Source organism: Passer domesticus, chromosome Z, assembly GCF_036417665.1.
Source record: "Passer domesticus isolate bPasDom1 chromosome Z, bPasDom1.hap1, whole genome shotgun sequence".
Taxonomy (NCBI): domain Eukaryota; kingdom Metazoa; phylum Chordata; class Aves; order Passeriformes; family Passeridae; genus Passer; species Passer domesticus.
In genome coordinates this window covers 37,682,033-37,703,072 of record NC_087512.1, presented here as the reverse complement: position 1 = coordinate 37,703,072, position 21,040 = coordinate 37,682,033, and the positions used below count along the sequence as shown (strand labels likewise).

General features: G+C 37.1%; 1 long non-coding RNA gene across 4 annotated transcripts; it reads right to left on the bottom strand.

Moving 5' to 3' along the window:
* Positions 1–1,143: 1,143 nt before the first annotated feature.
* Positions 1,144–19,940, bottom strand: LOC135291004 (uncharacterized). 4 transcript variants are annotated; one of them, XR_010353866.1, is made up of 4 exons: positions 19,799–19,940; positions 13,093–13,246; positions 6,593–6,764; positions 1,144–2,105 (listed from the first exon to the last, which is right to left on the bottom strand). It is a non-coding gene; the product is annotated as an uncharacterized LOC135291004 (long non-coding RNA). The 4 variants fall into 4 exon arrangements; XR_010353863.1 differs by lacking the exon at positions 19,799–19,940 and adding an exon at positions 19,141–19,610; XR_010353865.1 differs by lacking the exons at positions 1,144–2,105; positions 19,799–19,940 and adding exons at positions 2,209–2,479; positions 19,141–19,610.
* Between the last annotated feature and the right edge of the window lie 1,100 nt (positions 19,941–21,040).

Sequence of the window (21,040 nt, the reverse complement as noted above, 5' to 3'; positions counted from 1 at the left end):
AGTGATTGACTGTTAGTCATATGTCTTCTGGTCAGCACAGCATTTTTTTAATAAGGATTTACCATATCTGTTACATCTTTGTCTCACTATCAGTGTGTTAGCTTTGGGGTTGATGAGCCAGAGTGGTTTTAGCATAATTCAATACCAAACTCAGCATGACGGCCCCCTCTCAGTGCACCACTTAGAGCCTTGCAAACAGGGCTTTGACTGAGTTGCTTGACCACATCTCAGGGCAGAGCATCCTGCTACAGGATCACTAAACATTAATATGACCAGGCAACAGGTAGTGAAAAACAGCCATAAAATGCAGTTCAAACTGATAACCATGTGATAACCATGAGCATTTTTGCACACCTAATTTGTGAAGAAGCCGTTCTTTTTTCAAACTTTATATTACTAATAGGTAAGGAAATACTTTTTTGTTTTGTTCTGGTGGCTGCTTAAATTAACTGTCTGAGTAAATACAGAGTGATCAGAAACCCTTAGTATGGATATGAAATATGAATCAATGAAAGAAATTGTCACTAAGTTACCTTGAGATAAACTTAATGATAGGACACCCTTGATTTTAAGAATAATACATGCATACAACACAGACAAACACAAGGAAATTATTTCCGAATAAGTCTTTTTACTTCAATGCAAATAATCAATTAATCACTTTTTGAGGGCTCCCATCTAATAAAGCTCCTGTTCAAATCACTCAACCTGGGCATAAATATATCCACACTTGGCTAACACTGTCTTTCTCAACATCTTTAAATACATAAGCTGTTATAAATCCACAATTATTTATTTTGTTAAAGGTCAGAATTATTTTTTCCTGTCTATTGTTTTGAGATTAGGAATTTAGGCTTTGAATCACAACTACCTCGCTGCTCTTTCAGCATGGTTATGGAAAAGAAAACACAGTTGAATACACTTATACATCAACAGAAATATTTTAGTAAACTGTATGCCTACTTCTCTGAAGTATAAGCTGTTCAACATCTTGCAAGAGCCATAATAAATTTGCAGTTGACTATGAATGTGTATAAGATCTACTTCACATCATCACTGAAGCAAGAACATAAACTGTTATCTACCCACTGATTTTATTTAATTTCAATATTAAGACTTACTTTAGTAAAACTAGAGAAAATCTCAGCAGAGTGACTGCTGGGATTATTGTTTTGTGTGTTCAGATGAAAAATATCTCCATGCCTGTAGAAACATTATAGTCCTTGTACCCTAAGAATTGAGAATATATTTTATTTCTTCCTCCTGATTTGGAAAAATAAACAAAATTCCGTTGCCTTCTGCAGTTAATTGGTTAAGATAAATTCTGGAACTCTTTTTGTGCTGAAACTTAGTGTGGGGCCAGCTGTAGACATGAAGCATTCCAAAGACTATTTTGTGGCCCAGGTATCTGGGGAGTCTTGTCTGCCTTGATGTGCATTGCTCAGGATGGTCCTGTTCAGTGACCTCAGACTCTGAGTAGGAAGAATGCTTCTGAGAGCTAGCAAAAGCTAAGGGTATTGCTGTAGGCAAACATGGTAGTGGACACAAAGAATTGGATCCTGCCATGGACAAAAGGTGTGTATAGAAAGAGTCCTTTCAAGCCATATTTTAAACAGTTATTTCTGTATCTGAGCTTACAAAGGAAATCTGCCTACTGAGGGCAGGATCCATGTCTATGACTACTTGTGGAATTAGAAATGTAACCCCTGAATTTTGATGGTTCTGCAAATTCATGAGGTTATGTTACTACCTTTTGGTAAAGGTAAACAGAAGGAATGATAAGCTTCTTTAAGACTTCAAAATAATGAGGTAAAACTTATGGAGAATGAAAAAAAAAAGAGGGTGATTAAGGAGACCTTGATTTCTGTTTTTATGACAAAGATGTATGTAAGTTATGTTTTTATTGAGAACCTGGGTATTTGAAAATGTTGTCATCCCTCCAAGGTAAGGAAAAGAGAATTACCTCAACATGTATCTGCACAAATGTCACCTGTGTTGTATGATTACTTTTTAAAGATGTCTGAGTGAAAGCAACATTGAACTGATCCCAGCTGACAGGGGAACCTCCATCCAATCTCGATCTCATTCCCTGCAGGAAGATAGGCCTGAAAATAGGAAGAGCAAAACCTAAAAAACTCACATCAAATTGTGAGTCAAGATAAAGACTGTTTAGGAAGTGAATCAAAGCTGCACATGAAATCAAAGCAAAATAAGGAATTCATTCACTATTTCCCATGGGCAGAGAGATGCTTAGCTGCCTCCTGGAAAGCCAGACCTCAGTACATGTAACAAGTATTTGGGAAGAAAAATTATGTAACCCAAAGGGCATATTTCACTCTTCCTCCTTTCCTGAGTTTTTACTGCTGAGCATGTTGTATGGCACGGGATATCCCTTTTGTCTTTTGCCGAGTTCATCTCTCTCAGCTGTGTCCTCACCCACTTTCTTGTGCAGCTCCAGCCTAATCCCTGCAGGCAAGAGCTGGAAAATGAAAATACCTTGGTGCTGTGAAAAAAACTGTTCAGCTGTAGCTAAAACACTGGTGTGTTATCAGCTCCAGCTGGGAGGAAATGCTGAAATTATAGTTATGGTAATATTGTGTACTGAGAACATAGCAGAATCTAGCAGTTTTGGATAGAGTGAGGTAAAATATTGCATGAGCTAAATGACGTATGATAAATTAAGCATACAAATTCAGTTTGATGGGAGGGAGGGTTTTTGTCATGTGGCTTCCATCTGTAAATTAAGGTTGAAAGGAAAGGAAGGAGAAGAAAAAGTTTTGTGTGTCAGAGACTGTAAAAATAATACAGGGGGAAGGTCAGCAACTTAATAACGATTCTGCATCTTAATAGCAAAGTCATGAAAATCTTGTTCACTTGAAGTAATGGCAAGCACTTAAGTGTGCTAACAATATAGGAGAACTAACTTGCACCATGTACTGTAGCTTCTTAGTAAGGTTAACAAACTACATTAACCATTCACTCATCTGTAGCTCATAATTAATCACTCCTTGAAAATTACATTGTATAATAAATGAGGACAGACATGATTCATTAAAACTTCTAATTAATTCTATTTAATACTATTTCATAGCTCATTGGTAACTGCTGAGAGAAGGATTATGCTATAGGATACTTGATGCATTACTGACAAAGAAGTAAATAGGGCAAACATAATGCAGCAAGAATATTTGCCAATGTAAATACCAGTTGTTTATCTCTAGCAGTGGATCTATACTTTGTGTCAGTTAACGTTTTCACTGCCAATTTAGATTTCCATGGACCTATGACCCAGCTGTAGAAATGAATCATAGGCTCAAATCTTTATCCTCTTCACAGCAATTATACTGGCTCCTTCAATGTCAAATCCTCTAGGAAAAGAAGTTTAATAGCATTTTACTCATGGTGCAACCAATCTCTTTGCTGTAGCATGAACATTCCAATATAACACTTTCAACTAAATGATAAAAATTTGGTAGTTAATATACAGAGGTGACAAATGCTCTATTTAAGTGCTTAAAAAGGTCAAAATATCACAGCTGTGAAATCAATTTTTATAAGAGCTCAATTCTGCCTATATGCTTACTTTTCACCTATTTCAAGAATACAAAATTCCATCACAGAACAGCAGTAGGGTTCCATCATGCCTTTGCTCTGGTGTTTTCAAGAAACATGGTGTTGTTATCATTAAAAAAAAAAAATGGGCCCTTGTCATCAGTTCAGGCCTCAAGAGTAAAATGGCAGTGTCCTTTTGCCTGTGAGAACACCAGTTATACCATCACTGGATGGAAATAAAGCAGACAACAGGTTTCCAAAAGATTTTCTGAGCAAGTTCAATTATGTAGATATAAGTCACAATAAGAAAGAATGTGTGTGAGTGAGTTGCTGCATGAAATCTTTCCATCCCAACTTTCCTGACAGTGCCTTATTAAACCTCAGTTGGTCCTGTGGCAAAAGCTCTCTAGCTTTACTATTGGGAGTAAATATGTAGCTTTAGTCTTTATTCAAAGGGCCTTCGGAAAACTTTTTTCAGTAATTTTATGTACTTTGCTGTCGTTTTTTAGACATACCTCCATTTTTTTACCAGTTTCAGGAGGCTGAAGCAATTAGGAAAGTCAAAGCCCTTAAATTAGTTGTCTCAAAATGTCAAAATTAATTTCCTAATTAAGGCTTCATTTCACAATTGCTATAAAGTTTACTTCTGAGCCAAAACTTCTATAAAAATGTTTTGTTTTTAAAACTTACATCTACATAGTACCACAAAAATGGTATATGTTAAGTAGCAAAATATTAAGAAAAAAATTTGGGTTAATTTGAACAACCTGTCTATTTAGCCAAAAGTCAAACTAGTAAAAACATTCCAGTAAACTAGAAAATAAATTGAATTGCATTTGAACCATTAAACTATTTTTCTTCAGACAAAAAACCCCATGCCAAATAAATCAAAAAAACCCAAAACCAACAAACTACCCCCAAACCTAAACCCAACAACCAAAAAACTACCCCCAACTGAGCTTAGTTCTCAGATACCAGCCATCAATTCTGCATCTTGCAAGAGCCTCCATCTTAAATCGATTTAGTGGCAAATTAACTACCAACTATGAAAATGTTTCACTCTTTCAGCAAAGAGATTAGCTTGTGTGGTGCAGGCTTGAGACTGTGCTTTCTGTAATTATTGTTAAGTGCCTGCTAGGTACTTTGAGCATGGATCAATGAAAAGTGCTCAGGAAATTTTAGAAATTAATTCTATAATTTGAAATAGTTTATAATTACAATGATTTATTGCTAAGGACTTATTCATATGATGCATTTATGATGTATTTTACATTATTGATTATTTGATTTCCAGAAATGCAAATATTTTAAAGACTCTAGAAAGTGTTGACAAGCTTTCAATCTTTTTGTAGAGATAATTATGCACGGACTGTAGTAGACCTGGAAGTCTGAAAACTCTCCACTTTGAAGAACTCTGTTAGCTGATACATCTGCAAAAATGGAAGGGCTCCCAGCCAACAGTGCCAGTAATTAAAAAACCATGATAGTCCAATATTATTTCTATAGTTGTCTTCATGCTATTTACGAATTTAACTTTGGTTTATACACTAGAATTAAGAACTAAGGCACATGATGCTGAAGATTCATGTTGCTTCTGCTTTATGACAAATATTTTATAACTGTGTTAAAAAGTATGAAAATTGCAGTAGTCCACTGAAAAAATGATAGAACAGAAAGTTTGGATTTTGTTAGCATCTTTTAAATAGTATTGTATGGATTTACCTTATTGCATCTGATTGCCTTCATCTTACTGCTTTCAACTATGCCTGACTGCTCTTAACAGAATACAAATTTAGTTTAGTAAGTATGAAACATATAGATGAAATTTGCTGATCTAACAAAATAAAGAAGCACCAGTTCTGCAAGGCATTGTATATACTTGCTTTGACTTCAAGATTCCCCATAGAATACAGAAAGATTTTGGGCCTTCAAACTTTTTTTCCAGATATATCTCTCCCTTTTACAATAAAAGTCTGGTAAAATTATTGCAAAAGGAGACCTGAAATATAAAATATGAAACCCCTGACTTAAATAACTAGTGGGATAAAGGGTGCATTAATTACACACATTATCAGGCAGCGTATTTCATGCTATGCATTTACATAACATGAAAATAAATAACAGAAGAAACATAAACCATAGGATTTTACTTTTTCCATATATTTATTAATTTAATGTCAGGAACTAGGGAATATGTCAATTTATTGAAAACATAGATTGTGATTAATTAAATATATCATCCACCATATCTCTGGAGGAATTCAGTCTTCAGTTAAAAATTTGGTCTTGTATAACTTACTGCTGTGAGCAGAAGACATGATTCCATTCTGCTCAGCATCTCCAGATGCACATTCATGACTTGGGTGCAGTCACACATGGAGTTAGGTCAGGGAACAGCTCCAGATGAAAATTAATTCTAGGAAAAAAAACTCTTTCTTGTCAGCCAGGCTTCATCTCTGGAGTGGTCTGTTTTACAGCTAGCCGAACTGCTAGTGAATGTGCAAAGAGAAGTGAAAAAGAAAGGCCTTGTAGAAGAAATAGTGTTGTGCACACTAATTCTACTGTTCTCAGTAAGACTCGTGTTATATTAATTTGGAATAGAGATCAGAGATGAAGGCTTACATCTTGAAAGGTGTTTGTCTATCTGTCAGCACATCAGCTTTCCAAGAGCTTTGACTTTGGGAATTAGCTCACAGTGAATCAGACTCTGGTAAGACATCTAAATTCCAAGACTTACATCTGTTTAATCTACCAGACAGGTAGATTTGTAATTGGCCACTAAAGACTTTTTTTCTCCCAGATCAAATTTAACAATTTCAATGTTAAACATTTTTTTTTTTACACTAAGTTACTTTAATTCCCATGATACTTCTCTTGGGCCCTTGGGCAATACAGAATAGCATGGTATGCAACAAGAGAAAAATCATACCTTTGCTGAGAAAAATCTCTCCAAAATACCACATAAGTAGTAAAAATTTCACTGAATAAAGTCTTGTAGCTATTGCATGATTATCATACAAGTGCTCTATGATATACTTACTTTATAAGGATTCTGGTGCGCAGAAATATCTTCCTATTGAACATCTCCCTTGCAGGTTATATACTTGTCTACATGAAGACCATACTGTCACTGATGTATGGCAGAAGACTTCAGAACATTTTCCTCTGTAATGAATAATCTCAGTGATTGGATTTGAGCTGCTCCCAGTAACCTGATTTAAAAAAAAAAAAAAAAAAAAAAAGTACCAGTTTTGTTGTCCTGATATTGACAGCATAATCTACCTGTAAAAATAATTGAGTTTCAAAGCATTGGATACCTTGAAAATAGAACTCTGGGGAATGTAGACTCAGTTTAGTTGAGATCACTTTTTTCTTTTTTTTCCCAGGAAGGAAAATAGCATCATAATCATTCTGTAGGAAGAATCCACATTGCATTGTGCATTCTTTCCAGCAAACAGACTGAAAAGAGAAGGCACTGGGTGCTTATTCTGGGGAAAGCTCTCTTCTCTTTGAGGAAATTTTACATTATTTTGGATTGTATGAGAACAGCTGATAGGATAGTATGAGAGGAGAGACACCAGGATCTATCAGCTAACTTTTATAGATGACATTTCTGGTAACTTAGGGTCACATCAGGTTTAAACAAAAAACATGGATTTCTTAAAAAATAATGAAATTTCTCTTTTGTTTTTTAGTCATTCTTCCTGTTACATTAATCTTATGTTCCATTCTATCCTTTGTCCACTTATATTAGGGGAAAAAGACATGTCACTGAGTGTTACGGTCTCTAGAGGAAATGTGGGAAAAATATTTGGATGTCTCAAATTCTAGGAAAAGGTCCATTTCCTCATTTAAATTATGCAAATATTTATTAAATTTTAGTACTTGCTCTTGGCCACTGCTCCGTCCTTTGAAAATGAAGACTGAGGAACACAAATAGAAGACTGAGGAATGCAAATAGAAATTATCTGCACATAATAATTCTTAAGTCAGATCAAGATACAGAAATTTACAATTGACTTTGCTCCAAAAATCTGTATTTTATGCTATATCTGATAACAATAAAAGCAAAATTATTCAGCTATTTAAGGTAAAACTTAATGCTTAGTAATGCTATGAAAGACTGACAAAAGAGCTCTGCCTGTACACACAAAAAGATTTTGAGGATATTTATGATGATATCAGATGTTTTCTGTAGGATACCATCTGCAGTTAGCCACTTAATTAAGGAAAATGACTTGTCTGATAATATAAATCCTGTTAATGATGACCAAATAATGACACAAATCACAAGGGATTACACTGAGTAATGATTATATAAAAATTGTAATAGAGTTTTCATAGCAGGCATGCAGACTTCATCTGCAGCCACATTCTGAAAAGAAGCATTCCTTGCCTCTCCTTGCTTCCAGCTTCATTTCTGTGTCAGTGCCTGGGGACTTGCACCCCTCAACCGTGGTTTAGAAGGGAAGGCTTGTATTTGGAGAGTTTGAAGCATGTACATTTTGTGCTTAGGGACATGGCTCGGTGGTGGAGTTGGCAGTGTTAGGTTTATGGTTGGAATCAATGATCTTAAAGGCCTTTTCCAACGTAATTGATTCTGTGATTCTGTGAACTTGTCTAGATAGTACAGGAATAATTTCACTAGATATATTAATACATGTTATTAAATGGAACTGTAGTTCTGGTTTTCCATACCATCTCCACATACTGCTTGTTAGAGATTTTAGAGTTAGAGATTTTAGATGTTAGAGTCCTGTCTTTTCCAGGACTGTTCCCATGCTTTGGCTCTGGGATGATTTAGGTGTATCCCCTGTGCCATCTATGGGCTATGACACAAGCCTTGTTATGGCTCTGAACTACCACATCAATAGCTATAATTTTGATTTCTTCATGGTATGCTCACTTCTGAGTGTAAGGCTTGTGAGAATTACACACCCATTACTTCATTGTGTCCTGGTATATTGTCTGAGATTATGTCCTGTAATGCATTTGTATTCTGCACTATAAGGAGGTACAGATAGCAAGTCATCTAAATACTTCTCTCACAAACATTAGTTTGCTGAACATATAGAAGTAATAGAATGACACTCCCACTCAGTAGAGTCCTGGAGGCCATCATGATGCCCTGTTGGAAAGTTCAGTTCCCAGTGAGAAGGTAAGGGTTGATTTCCAGCATGAGCAAGAGGAGGAAAGTTTTGTGGATGTTCTTCTTCCTTTAATTTATTGGAATAAGAGAAAGGTCTTAGATGATAGTGCTTGGGCTGGTAAGAGAAGGGAAAAAGTATATAAATAGGGAGGAAATCTACAAACGTTTAGCTTTTAGAAGTATATTGAAAGCCTTGGTCTGAGCTATAAGAAAAATCTATAGAGTCCTCACAACTGAGCCATTTTACAAACTTTTCAAAGAAATAGACTTGAGTCTCTGCCTCCTTGGCTCACAGGAACAATGTACTTCTGGGAATAACATCAGTAATACTTCCTGGGAGCTTTCTAAACTCTCTGCCATCCATCATGGCTGAATATTAAAATGGACTACCATGTCTTGACTTTCAATGCAGGTTGCTGGACACCTTCTGAAAATACAGAATGTTCCTGTCAGGTTGAACATCTGAAATTAAAGCATCTAAAATTAAAGCATGAAATTTCAGCAACAATAGCTGCTGTAAAATCTTGACCTTTTTGTCCTAGATGATTAAGTTCCACACACATTTCTTGGCAGGCTAGATATTTTGTTTAAATTGAGGATTAATGGGATGTTAGATCTTTTATACTGTTGAATTACTCATCTTGTGCAGGTCACTAATGTTTGAATGCTTTTCTGTTGGTACAAATCAGACCACATAGAAACAATTTGGCACAAATGTGTCACCTAACATCATATATCTAGTTATTTTCTCTAAAACACTTTTTTGTCTCGTCAGAACCCCTTTTCTACCTACTGTAAACTGAAATTTTGAATTCAAAATGCAGAAATGGATTTAAATGAAAAAAAAAATCAGGACAGTTAGATTGTTATCCAGTGTTTCTCATTAAGAGACCAAGTTAGACGCATTCATAAAAAAGTATAATTGCTCTTTCTTTTGCTTTTTTTTATTCCTTCTACTACTGATGCTTCACAGAGAGTGAGATGAATGAATCAGGGCATAGAAGATAGTTGTCACAGGTTGTCTCAGGGAGCAAATATGTACAACAGTGGAAATACTCGTGATTGCTTTCCATTTTTTTTTCCCTGCAGATACTGGTTTCTCCTATTGCTTTCTGTAAAGCTTAAAACAGCATCAATTTTTAAGGAGGTGAAAGTGCTTTTCTATTTAAAATCAAATAAAAAAGCATAATTTTCATTCCAGTACTGTGTGTGTTTGCTTCTAGAAGTATGCTGGATATATAGACACCCACAAAACACAGTAAAATAAGAAGGTGGGGGGAGTGAGAAAATCTAAGTGGTGAAAATGAATAATTGCTTGGCAGCAAGTCTGCAGGGAGAGAGCTGACACTGTAACAACACATATTTCCTGAATAATGAGAGAAGTCTCAGTGCTGTGCAATCACTGCCTATTGGGTCAGAAATTTCACATTAGCGGATTCATCAGTGCAGATAGGTGTCATAAGGACATTCTTTCCTGAAGTAAACATGCCTTTCTCATCACTGAACTTTCATCTGTTAGTTTGGATAATGGGTACAGAGTAAAATCATATGAAATCTATTAGAGGGATACCCGGAATTTGGAGCACTTCTTCCATGATTTTACTAGTTTGTTTATTCACAGAAGAAGGAAATTACATAAACAGATATATCTATAGGCATGAGTAAAGCTCATACATATAACTCCACTTAGACTAGACAAAGGTCTGTGCTTGTGTTGCTAATAAAGGATGGCTTTTTGTCAGAAGGTAGCAACATATGACTTTTCCAGTTCTATCTTGTCTATCTTGCCTAGATTACCTTTATGCAGGTGGGGTTTTTTTTTTTGTTTTTTTTTTGTTTTGTTGTCTTCTTTTTTCTATTTAACTCTTTAGTTGAAGGAAAGCAAGTACTCGATTTTTTTCTTAGTTACATTTTCAGGAAGTACACAAATTAAATAAATCTAATATGGGTGTCATTTGTTCTTGCTGGTGTAGGAAACAGCTAGGAAGAACTCACAGAAAGTTCTTTTTTCTGTTGGATTGAATGTCTTCTCAGCAGTACCTTCTGTCTCATTTATTCTTCACCTGGCATCCTCTTCCCAATATTTCTCACATTCTTTACATTGTAGTTACAGAAATCCATAACACAAACTAATCAGAGATATCAAATGAAAGAAAAGATGAGGGGCAAGATAAAAAACTGCCATCTGTGCATTTAGACAGTGAAACATTTTGATTAAAACTTTGTTTTTGCCCTCATCCCTGGAAGTGTTGTAGTTATTTACTTGAAAATGAATGCTACAGCAAGTAGCAAGAGTTTATTTACCTTGGCTAGAGAAATAAAGACTGTTTCTTTGCAAATGAACCCCATTACGTGCTTTCAAGCAATGCATAGTGCAGTGTCTGTCCCAGCCTTACTGTCAAAATGCATTGGAAAACCTATTATTAACTCTTTCCTGATTGCAACAAGTTCCTTGTGAGATATTTTGGCTTGGGGAATTTTCCATTATATTTTTTCCTTAGCTGAAGACAAAGATGAGGGAGCAGAAGACAATGTCCCTGTTAGTTCCTTTTTGACAGATCTGCCTCTAATGAATTAAGTGGCTGGATTAATTCCATCAACTTGCAGTAGAGAACAATGCTGTTAAAATAGTGAAAACAAATCTGTGGGGTATATATTTCCTGGGTGGTTCTCTTCAGAAATGTAATTTTACAATGTGCTGTAAGCAAGGTGAAAAGAAGCTCAGACACAGAATATTTAAAAAAAAATGTTTCAAACACATAGTGATTCATAGCAAAAGTTTGGCTTTCTCCTTGAAGTGTTTTAAAAGGAAAATATAATTCTGTTGAGAAACCCTGTAATTAGAATAACCCTGTTCCTGTTACTTGTTATCTTACAATATGAAATGTGTTGTTCCCCACTTTATAGAAATAATTAAAAGGAAAAAACTTGGACAGACAATTTCTGGTTCAGTGCCTTGTTTTCACTAAAACCCTATCTTGAAACAAGAGTTTAGGTTAATAGCCTAAAATGGAGTTTTGGTATGTTTCACAGATAAAGGTTTAATCTCTACTAGTATGCTTTGAAAATGTCTCCATTGAACATCTAGTGCTCCACAACAAATGCAGGATTACTATAATGAAAAAAAAATCCCACCAATGCCAACAACAAAAGCAAAACCCAAGGTGTAAGAACTTTTCTTCCAAGTTCTTCTCTGTAAAAGATAAAACACAGATGAAAGGTAAAGCCTATGGTCTATTTTTTTTTTTTTTTAATTTGAGAAGATAATATTATGGAGGGCCAGCCTCCTCTCTTTCTTTCAGTCTTCCATCTCTGCAGAAGAGACATTTCATGCGATGTGGCAGAAATGAGTGGGTCTAGAGTGTTAGTAATATGAATAGTGGAGGACTTCAGGGAGGTATCAGCTAACAAAGAATTTACAGTAAGGATCAAGGCTGAAGCATTAAGGCATATGTTTTCCAGGGGCAACTGGGGCCTATGCCATACAGCTGTGGAAAAATTAATTAAAAAGCAGCCTACAGTGAAGGACTGAATATGAATAAACCTATCTATAGAAACAGGGCAAACAGCAGCATCTACATGGGAGGCCTGTTTCTGTTGAGTAGATCTTGCCTCTAATATCTCCAAGACTTAGGCTTGTTGATGAGAGTGATCTGACGCATGTATATTTATTGTGCCTGGCAATATTGTCTTATAAGTGGGCTTAGCAAGGCTTCAATTGAAGGCAGCAGTGTTTCCTTTCTGCTTGCTTTCTCCACATAACATGGCACTAAAATCCCCAGTTCTGATGGGAAGTCCTGAATTATTCATCAGCCAGTTGATGGCAGGTGATGAGATCTTTTCATGCTACAGCCCTGTCACTAGGTGTTTATTGCCCTGTTTCACCAGCAGCCCTGCTATTACTGTGAAGCCAGAAGAACCCCACATAGAGGCATGACATGTATCAGTAAGGATAGCTCTTTAAAGACTCTGTTTTGCCTGGGAGGTCATCTGAAGGTTATTACGAACAAATTATTTCTTCATTTCCGCTGACTGAGTAGATAGCCTTAATGATCTGTCACCTAGCAATAGGCTGCCTGTTCAAACATAAAGAATGGCATACTGATGGGTTATAACTAGAATCAGTTCATTTTAGCTATTCTCTTGTCAAGCATGTTTCCAAGATACATATATTATTTACATATTCATGAGCCTTTACAGACATTGACACCATGAGGGGGCCTGTCTGATAATGTGATACAAGTTTATGCTGTGTCCTGAGGCACTTAAAATCTATTAAGTGAATCAAATCTGTTCGTTTCTGTTCTTCCTAGGTGGTGTTCTTGGCCTAAAGGAGTGGAGCTGCAATCAACATTTGTGTACAATACCTTACTTTTTTCCTGTCCACCTACCTCTTTTCCGTGTTGAAGTTAATTCCATTTTATAGAAAGCATTTAAGCTGAGGGGAAATTGCCTTTTAGAAAGACAGAGCATCATTTTCTCATGTTACTGCTGTTCAGAAATGTAGTCATGACTGTTTGTCTGCAGGCAGAGAAGATGACAGACCTAAGAAAAAGTGATTTTTAAAATTACTTAATTTTTTTTAACTCTACTGAGATATTGATATTTGACCCTATTTCTGGAAATGTGGGGAAAAATAACAGCATAAGTGGGGTGTAGGGTGTGGGGTCAAGAGACAGAGGAGAATCTTCTGCAATGAAAGAGCCAAGGGCTATGGATTTCTCTTGTTAATCTGAATCTCCACTGTCTTGACCATGTCTCTACTAATATGTAATTAATTTTAACAGCAATAAAGTTAAAACAGGCACGCTAATAGAAATGAAAGCATGAGCAACAGTAAAAAATGGATTGTGTTTTGGGCTCCTTCCTGTGTTTAAAAGAACAGTAAAAGACCCCAAATAATCTGCTGGAGGAGATGTTTTCCTTTATTTTAGAAGTTTGTACAATTTTTTTAGGAAAATAAAGACAAAAGAGGCAAACTGCTATTTCCCTCCATTATTCAAAGGATGGAAGTCCTAAGAAGCAACAAGTATTCTCACTTCTCTCTGTCAATTATTGGTGTGTTGCACTAAATTTGCAAGAGGTCAGAGGGAGAGATAAAAAGCTAAATAGAAACTGATATTGTAGCACATTCTTTTCATAAATTTAATTGTTAATTCTTGTTAAAATTGGTTACCCACACAAGGCAATAATTCTGTAAGGGTTAAACTGCAGCCTTATATTTAGTGTTAACAGCAAGACAAATAACAAGCTGTTTATTGGAGCTTCTTTATGAGAGTTCTACACAGGCAAGGCTTTCAAAGAGACAAGGAACTGTAGTGGAGAAGCCATCTAGGAGGCACCTGGGTTGATGCAAAAAGTGCTTATGCTGCATGTCCCCCAAACAGAAATTAACTCTTTAACAAATGCAATCATATTCACTAAGGAAATTTCACTTTTGCACATGAATGAGGATTTTACATGGACAGGTTGATAGGAATGCCCTCTGTGGAATTACAAGTTCTAATTCTAAAGTGAAAACTGTTCTTTTAGGACTTTTATGCTGTAACCAATCAAAATTTGACAAAGTCCAAGAGAAAAAGGGAAATATTTCCAACAGAAATATTTGTGTTGTCTGGATGTTGTCTGGTGGGGGTCCTTTTTTGTTTTTAAAGGCTTGGACTTGTTTCTTTTTCCTATGCCAAGTCAATTTAGCTGTTGTTAAGCTGCATCATGTGTTTCCTTTCAGAGCACCAATTCTTTAAAATTCTTATACAGTTTTGTTCTTTCATTACATGCTTTCACCCCTGATTGCTTGTGAACAAAGAAAATCCTTCTACTTGTGAAGAAATTTGTATCAATTTTCCTATGAAGTGCATCTCCTTTAATGAAAAGTGGTGATAGAGAAAGGTGAGATCAGTTAGTGAGTAGCAGGGGGCTGTATGTAGTTTTAGAGACTATGTATTGTTGGATGCAAAGGAGACTGAAATTTCTTTTTAGTATTACCTTTTTTTCTCTGAACATGATACAGGCCAGAATTCATTATGAACCTTATTCCATACACTTCAAACTGTGTTGAAGATGTGATACACTCTCACCCCCTGCTGAAGTGAAGATTTGTGCAAAGCCTTCCATGGATGTATTGAGCTCAAACAGCTTTAGCAGAATGTGGTCTTAGTCACATCCTCTATAGCCAGAGGATGATGTCAAAAAGGCTGCTATAACAGTACATATTGACAACTAGGCACTGCAAAAGAACTTGTATTTATTTCTAATCTGACGTATAGAGGCCAAAGAAACAGTGACTGTCTCCAATGATATGAATTGTTGAGCATTGAAGGTGGCTGGAAAAATATCTTGTTTCTCCTGAAAACATCTTTCTTTTTTGATTTTTAAATACTATATTTTTAATCTTATAAAATACGATGTGTCTTTTATCTTACTGGATTAAACAGAGATTAAATACAGATTTTATGTTGCTGTCCTGAATAAATCAGGCCTTTTCGATGAGGCTTTGATCTATTTTGAAGCCTTTGAAACCCAGCTTGGATGAAATGTCAATGTATTCATGGTGTAATGCAGTGAGGAGCATGGAAACTTCTATTACTGTCTTTGAGAGTTTATTACAGAAATGATGCCTGACAAGAGCTACACATTATAGAAGAATTGTTAATTTTGAAATTAGCTTTGGTAGATCTGCTTAAGAAAGTTTATAGGGGGAAAAAGTGCTCTCAAAATCATCTGAAATGAAGCCTGCAGTGAAGATACAGCAGAAAGGCTGACAGGGGACTATGTTAGTTCTACCTGCTTTAATCCATTTGTTACCAAGAGGGACAAAAACTGTGCACAGATTAATGAAGCATTTTAGTCAGATATATAGTGATGAACTTGTGCCTGCTTCTCTAACCTTTGTTGCTATGCAACCAGAGAGATGTGGAATTACCAAAGAACCTACACCCAGCAAGGAGTTCCTCTGATACTCAATTAGAAAATAAAACAGAACATTTAGGAAATGAGGTCCCAGCTTTCTAATCACATGTAATGCATGAAAGGCTGCTTTTTCTGGTGTATACTTTGCTAATGTGCATGGTATTGGTACATTAAGTAAACTGTTGAGTATGACAGAACATATGAAGTGAAAGTCACTCTCCCCCATGAAGCCTGACTAATCAGATGTTAAGTGGGGAAGTTTTAGGTATTTGTCTCCTCCTAGCCTGCCATCAGGACATACACAGAGTTTCCAACACAGCTGTTTCAGGTTATTAAACAGGAATTGTGTGTGCACCAAAGCTATTTCACACCAAGTGTATGAGGTTCTGTTTTGGGTTTGTGTGGCCAGATTTATCTAATGGCAGAATACAGAGATGACTTCCTTAGTAGATGCTGGAACAGTAGCCTCATGCCCAGTGGAGCCAATACCAGCTGGCTCCAGGATGGACCCACAATTCCTTAAGGCTGAGTCAACCAGGAATGATAGTAACATTCTATCTATGATAACACATTTAAGAAGGAAAAAAAAATATTTAGCAGATGTAATTGCAGCCAGGGAATGTGGAATGAGAATAGGTGAGAGGAACAGCCCTACAGTCACCAAGGTCAGTGCAGAAAGAGAGGGAGGAGGTGTTTCATGCACCAGCGCTGAGGTTCTGCTGCAGCCCCTGGTGTGGCCCATGGCAAGGCAGCTGTGGCCCTGCAGCCCATGGAGGTCCATGGGGATGCAGAGATCCACCTGCAGCTGGTGGAGGAGCCCCAGGCTGGAGCAGACAGATGCCTGACAGGAGGTTGTGAATGTGTGAGACCCCTGTTCTGGAGAAGGGTCCTGGCAGGTGCCTGCAGACTAGTGGAGAGAGGAGCCCATGCTGGAGCAGGTTTTCTGACAGGACTTGAAAACTCTCTGGGGGATTTACACTGGAGCAGCCTGTCCTTGGATGACTGCACCCTGTGGAAGAGTGACCTGCACCGGAGCAGTTCATGGAGAGCTGTTGCCCATGGGATGGACTCATGTTGGGACAGTTCATGGAGAACTGTCTCCTGTGGGAGGAACTCCCTGCTGGAGCAGGAGGAGGACTTTTCTCCCTGAGCAGCAGCAGGAACAACTTGTATTAAACTAACCATAACCTCCATTATCTGTCTCCCTGTGCAACTGCAGGAAGGAGATAGAGAAGGGAAGGAGACAGGGGTACAGGGAAGGTGTTTTTTAAAATTCGCTTCTCATTATCCTGCCCTGATTTTTTTAGTAGCAAATTCAAGTACTTTCCCCAAGATGAGCCTGTTTTGCCCATGATGGTGAGTGATCTCTCTTGGTCCTTATCTCTGCTTATGAACCCTTCATCATATCGTCTCACCCCTGTCCAGTTGTAGATAGGAGTGTTTGGTGTGTGCCTGGCATCCAGCCAGGATCAACCCACCACAGGTCCTAAGATCTGACTGAAAATTTAGATTCAGTGTCCTTAAAAAACCGCTTCTGTAATGAAATGATCTATGATCATTTTTTTCTCCACTACCGGTTTCTTGACAGCGTGTATGAGATAGGGAACACCCTTACAGCTGTGCCACCCATGAGAGGAACAGTTTGAAGCTCTTGTTTTACCACAGTTCTCAGTGCTTATGGGACAATTAAATAACAGAGCATTATTAAACTAGGAATAATGTTTGGAAGTAAATAGGAGAACTTGCCAAATGTGGCTCAGATTCAGTATAAGGTAAGAAGATGATGTATGTTTTGCTACATAAGTATTTTCTAAATTTCTATAGCATATGTAAGGAATTCCTTAATGTCCAAAATCAAAGGTATGGTCACATAGAGAAATAATATCTCTCTTAGTTATTGATTCTGTAAGGTTCAATGCATTCTCATTTTCCTGATGACCAGTGAGAAAATGTAATGGGTGCTGAGAGATAGGACACTTCCCAGTCTTTCTGATTGAGTGATTTAATGAGGCTATCCTTGTCTGCTTTTCCTATGCTATGATCTGACACATTTCTGCCTCATTTCTAGAAATCTGAGAAAGCTTTAAAATGCAAACTATGTTTGGAATTTGTAAGAAGGTTTTTCTACCTTCTTTTGCATTCTGTGATCGCAATGTATTGTATTTTATCATGATTTGTGTTTCATTGTAGGAATGTTAAATTGTTTCTATTTTTATTTTTTACAGTTCAATTTGTTAAATGCTATTTGGCACATTTTGAATGCCTTCTGTTTTAGTGGAAAAAAACCATAAAATACAAAATATTCAAGAAAAAAAGTTTAGCCAGTGTTCTCTTTCTAGGGCTGACTATAAACTAGAGATAACAGCTTGTAAATGGTACTTTGGAAGGCAGTTTCTGCTATGATGAGATTTTCAAGCAGCAGATGGAATTCCTAGAAAAACCTTGTGGGTCTCTTGGGAGAATTTTTGTTTTGGAAATCACAGGTCTTTTTCAGTTCAGCTGTGTCCCCAAGACCCTACACTAGGATCTAGCTGATGTATGGAAAGCAGGAAAACCTGTATGCCATTGCCATTCTTCAATTAAAAAATTGCATCTCTAAAACATAAAATGAGATTTTGGGGCAGAGGAAAACTTGATTTTTTTTTTTCTGGATGTCCTTTATATATTCTGTGAGCTAGGTAGGCAGCAGAGTTGAATTTCACACCACATATGCACCAAAACTGAGGAACACTAAGGCAGACAAAGGAGTTTGATGGGAAAAGAATTTTCAGAGGATCCCATATCTGTGTTGAACACTTTCCTGAGGTGGAGGTTTGTGTGGTAGGAATGTGAAAAATGGTTGAAAAGAGACAAAGCTGGCTTTTATATTGCTTCCCAAAGTGCAGGGAGAGCAGATGGTAAAAAAAAATCCAGTTTCAGGAAAACACATTTTTTATGGCTCTTGGTCAGTCGGCCTCCTCAGTCTGCCTTCTTTCTCCTGCTGGAGGACACAAACTACAAGGTGAGACAAAGCCCACATTAGGTGTATATAAGAGCAGGGTGTTTGGATAGTGAGACTGGTGTTTCTTAGCAGTAGGTGAAAATTCTAAATGTCATTTGCTGGGCCACAAGAATGTACATTATTGCAAATTTTCAGCTCTGCCAAACTTGAAGTTAAAACATTACAAGTGATGCGCATTGGACTTGTGAATTTGTGAATGGAAGATTGGTGTTAATGAGACTGAGAAACTGGTGCTTTCTATTGATAAAGTGCTTGTCAGGGAAACATAAAAAATCTCAGCAAAGCCAGCCTGTGCCCTCAACCCAAGAATACAGGTGTGAGAAAAAGGATCAGCCTTCAACATAGCTGCATTTAATGCTTTTTGTACTAATTGAAAAGACCTTTCCTGTCTCATGTTCCTGAACAGTCTACCAATAGTCTAGTGCAACCCATATCCCTGCACTGGACAGGGTCAAGAATTGTGTGGCTATATGGTAACCATCTGGGAAAATCATCTGTCCAAAAAACACACACTTTTTCTCTTTTTCACCTTTCATCCTGAAAGTGGCAAAGTGTAGCAGGCCCAGGGCCTGCAAGGCCTCCCTGGAGGTCAGAAGCCTGAGCTAGGAAATGCCAAGTCACGATGATTGGGCCTTAGAAGCCCCTCTCTTTCTTGAAAGAAGCCTTTTGCACCCTGCTTATACCTCTGTAAGCCCATAGGTCACTTTCCCCTGACCTTCACTATTGGACAATTTCCAAAACCCCTGTAAGGTATATAAACCCCTACTTCTGCCTGGTTTGGCAGAAGAAGCTGTCACTGAGAACCTTCATAGATCAATAAAGAATTCTTCGGAACCTCATACAGCACTTCTCCTCTCTCTCCCTGCATCTGCTGCACCTAGCAAGCTAAAGAGCTGAAATCACAAAGAGCTGATAATCACAAAGAGCTGAAATCACTTAAGCTTGCTTAGGTTGCCTGCGGCAGGGAGCTGCTTGGGAATTTGGATGCTGTGCTGAGCTCCACTGAGTTATCCTGGCCAAGGCAGTCCACCGGGCATAGCCCAGCTGGAAACCACCTTCAATAGCAAAGGCGGTTTACAGCCTTTGGTACATCAGGACATGATTTTTTAAGGTCAGCAACATCTTATTGTAGACAGTGGTAATATCTTTGTCAAGCCCATTTCAGCTGTACAAAGATGTGACCATACCTTTTTCTGCTGTGCTTATACACTGTTATCCTTAGGGTAGGAAAAGCTGGTGATCTCCAAGGTCAAAAGAGCTTAGGCATGCAAATTCAATGATTTTAAAGTAAGCTGTAATGAGACTAGGCTCTTTTCATGCTATAATAGGAAATGTAGCAATATCTGTTTGGCAAACACTTGTCATTATAACAAGTACATGTCTACATGTATAGCTAGATAACAAAAGTAGTTTTGATGTTCCTTGTCCACTGATTTGTTTTTGCTCTGTCTAGAAAAAGTATCCTAGAAGTGTAATTTTTAAGAAGCATTTTTAATAGATAAATAAAGGTACACCATATTTTTGGTTGGTTGGTTTTTTGTTTGCTTGTTTGGGTTTTTGGGGGGTTTTTTTGGTTGTTTTTTTTTTTAAAGCTTTAATTTATTTTTTTTGTCATAGGGACAGTTTTCAATTTTATCAAAGTCTTTATTTGATTTTATCTCCATTGTTTCTCGCACACAAAACCTTGAAAATTTTCAGCATTACTGTTTCAACTCAGTTCACAATGCACTTTGCTTATATTTTGGTTTCTTAATCCCTAAATAAAAAAATCATTTTAGAATGTATTTTCTATAATACTTTCTACTGCCATCCTGATGCTTCTTAAAGACCTATTCAGAACTGAAAAGTCATCACTTAATTGATTCTGCCCCTCCAGATCTTCATCTTTAACTGCTGTGGCCATTTCAGCCTTGCTTTCACCGAGGCAGGGCATCTTTGATCTAACTTGGAATTACATTCTGATAACTGGAAAAAGAACAGAGATATTCTCAGGATCTGGACTATCTTCATTGTTTGTCTTTTGAGAATGTTATTAAGTTACTTACATATCTGAGTCGAGTCACACTGCCCTTCCCCAAGAAATTTTATGAAGCTAGTAATTTTCTAACATTGGTCAGTTACAGACAAAATAACATTTCTTCTCCTTGACAAAACAAATTCATATATATTTCAGTAGGAAATAGCAGCTTTTGACTGCAGACAAAATTCTGGGAGCTACCCTTCTTGAAGACGCTCATGGAGAACTTATTTCTGTGCTTACTGTTAACTTCTTACATATACATGAGGGCATTTATATTCAACATACAGCACTACATCTACCCTTTTATGCTTCTTTGCACAACCTTCATGTATTGTCTAGGTTGAACGCTACCTGCTTTTCATTGGAGGGGTCAAGGAAGTCTTTGGACTTCTGAGCACCGCACACCTTT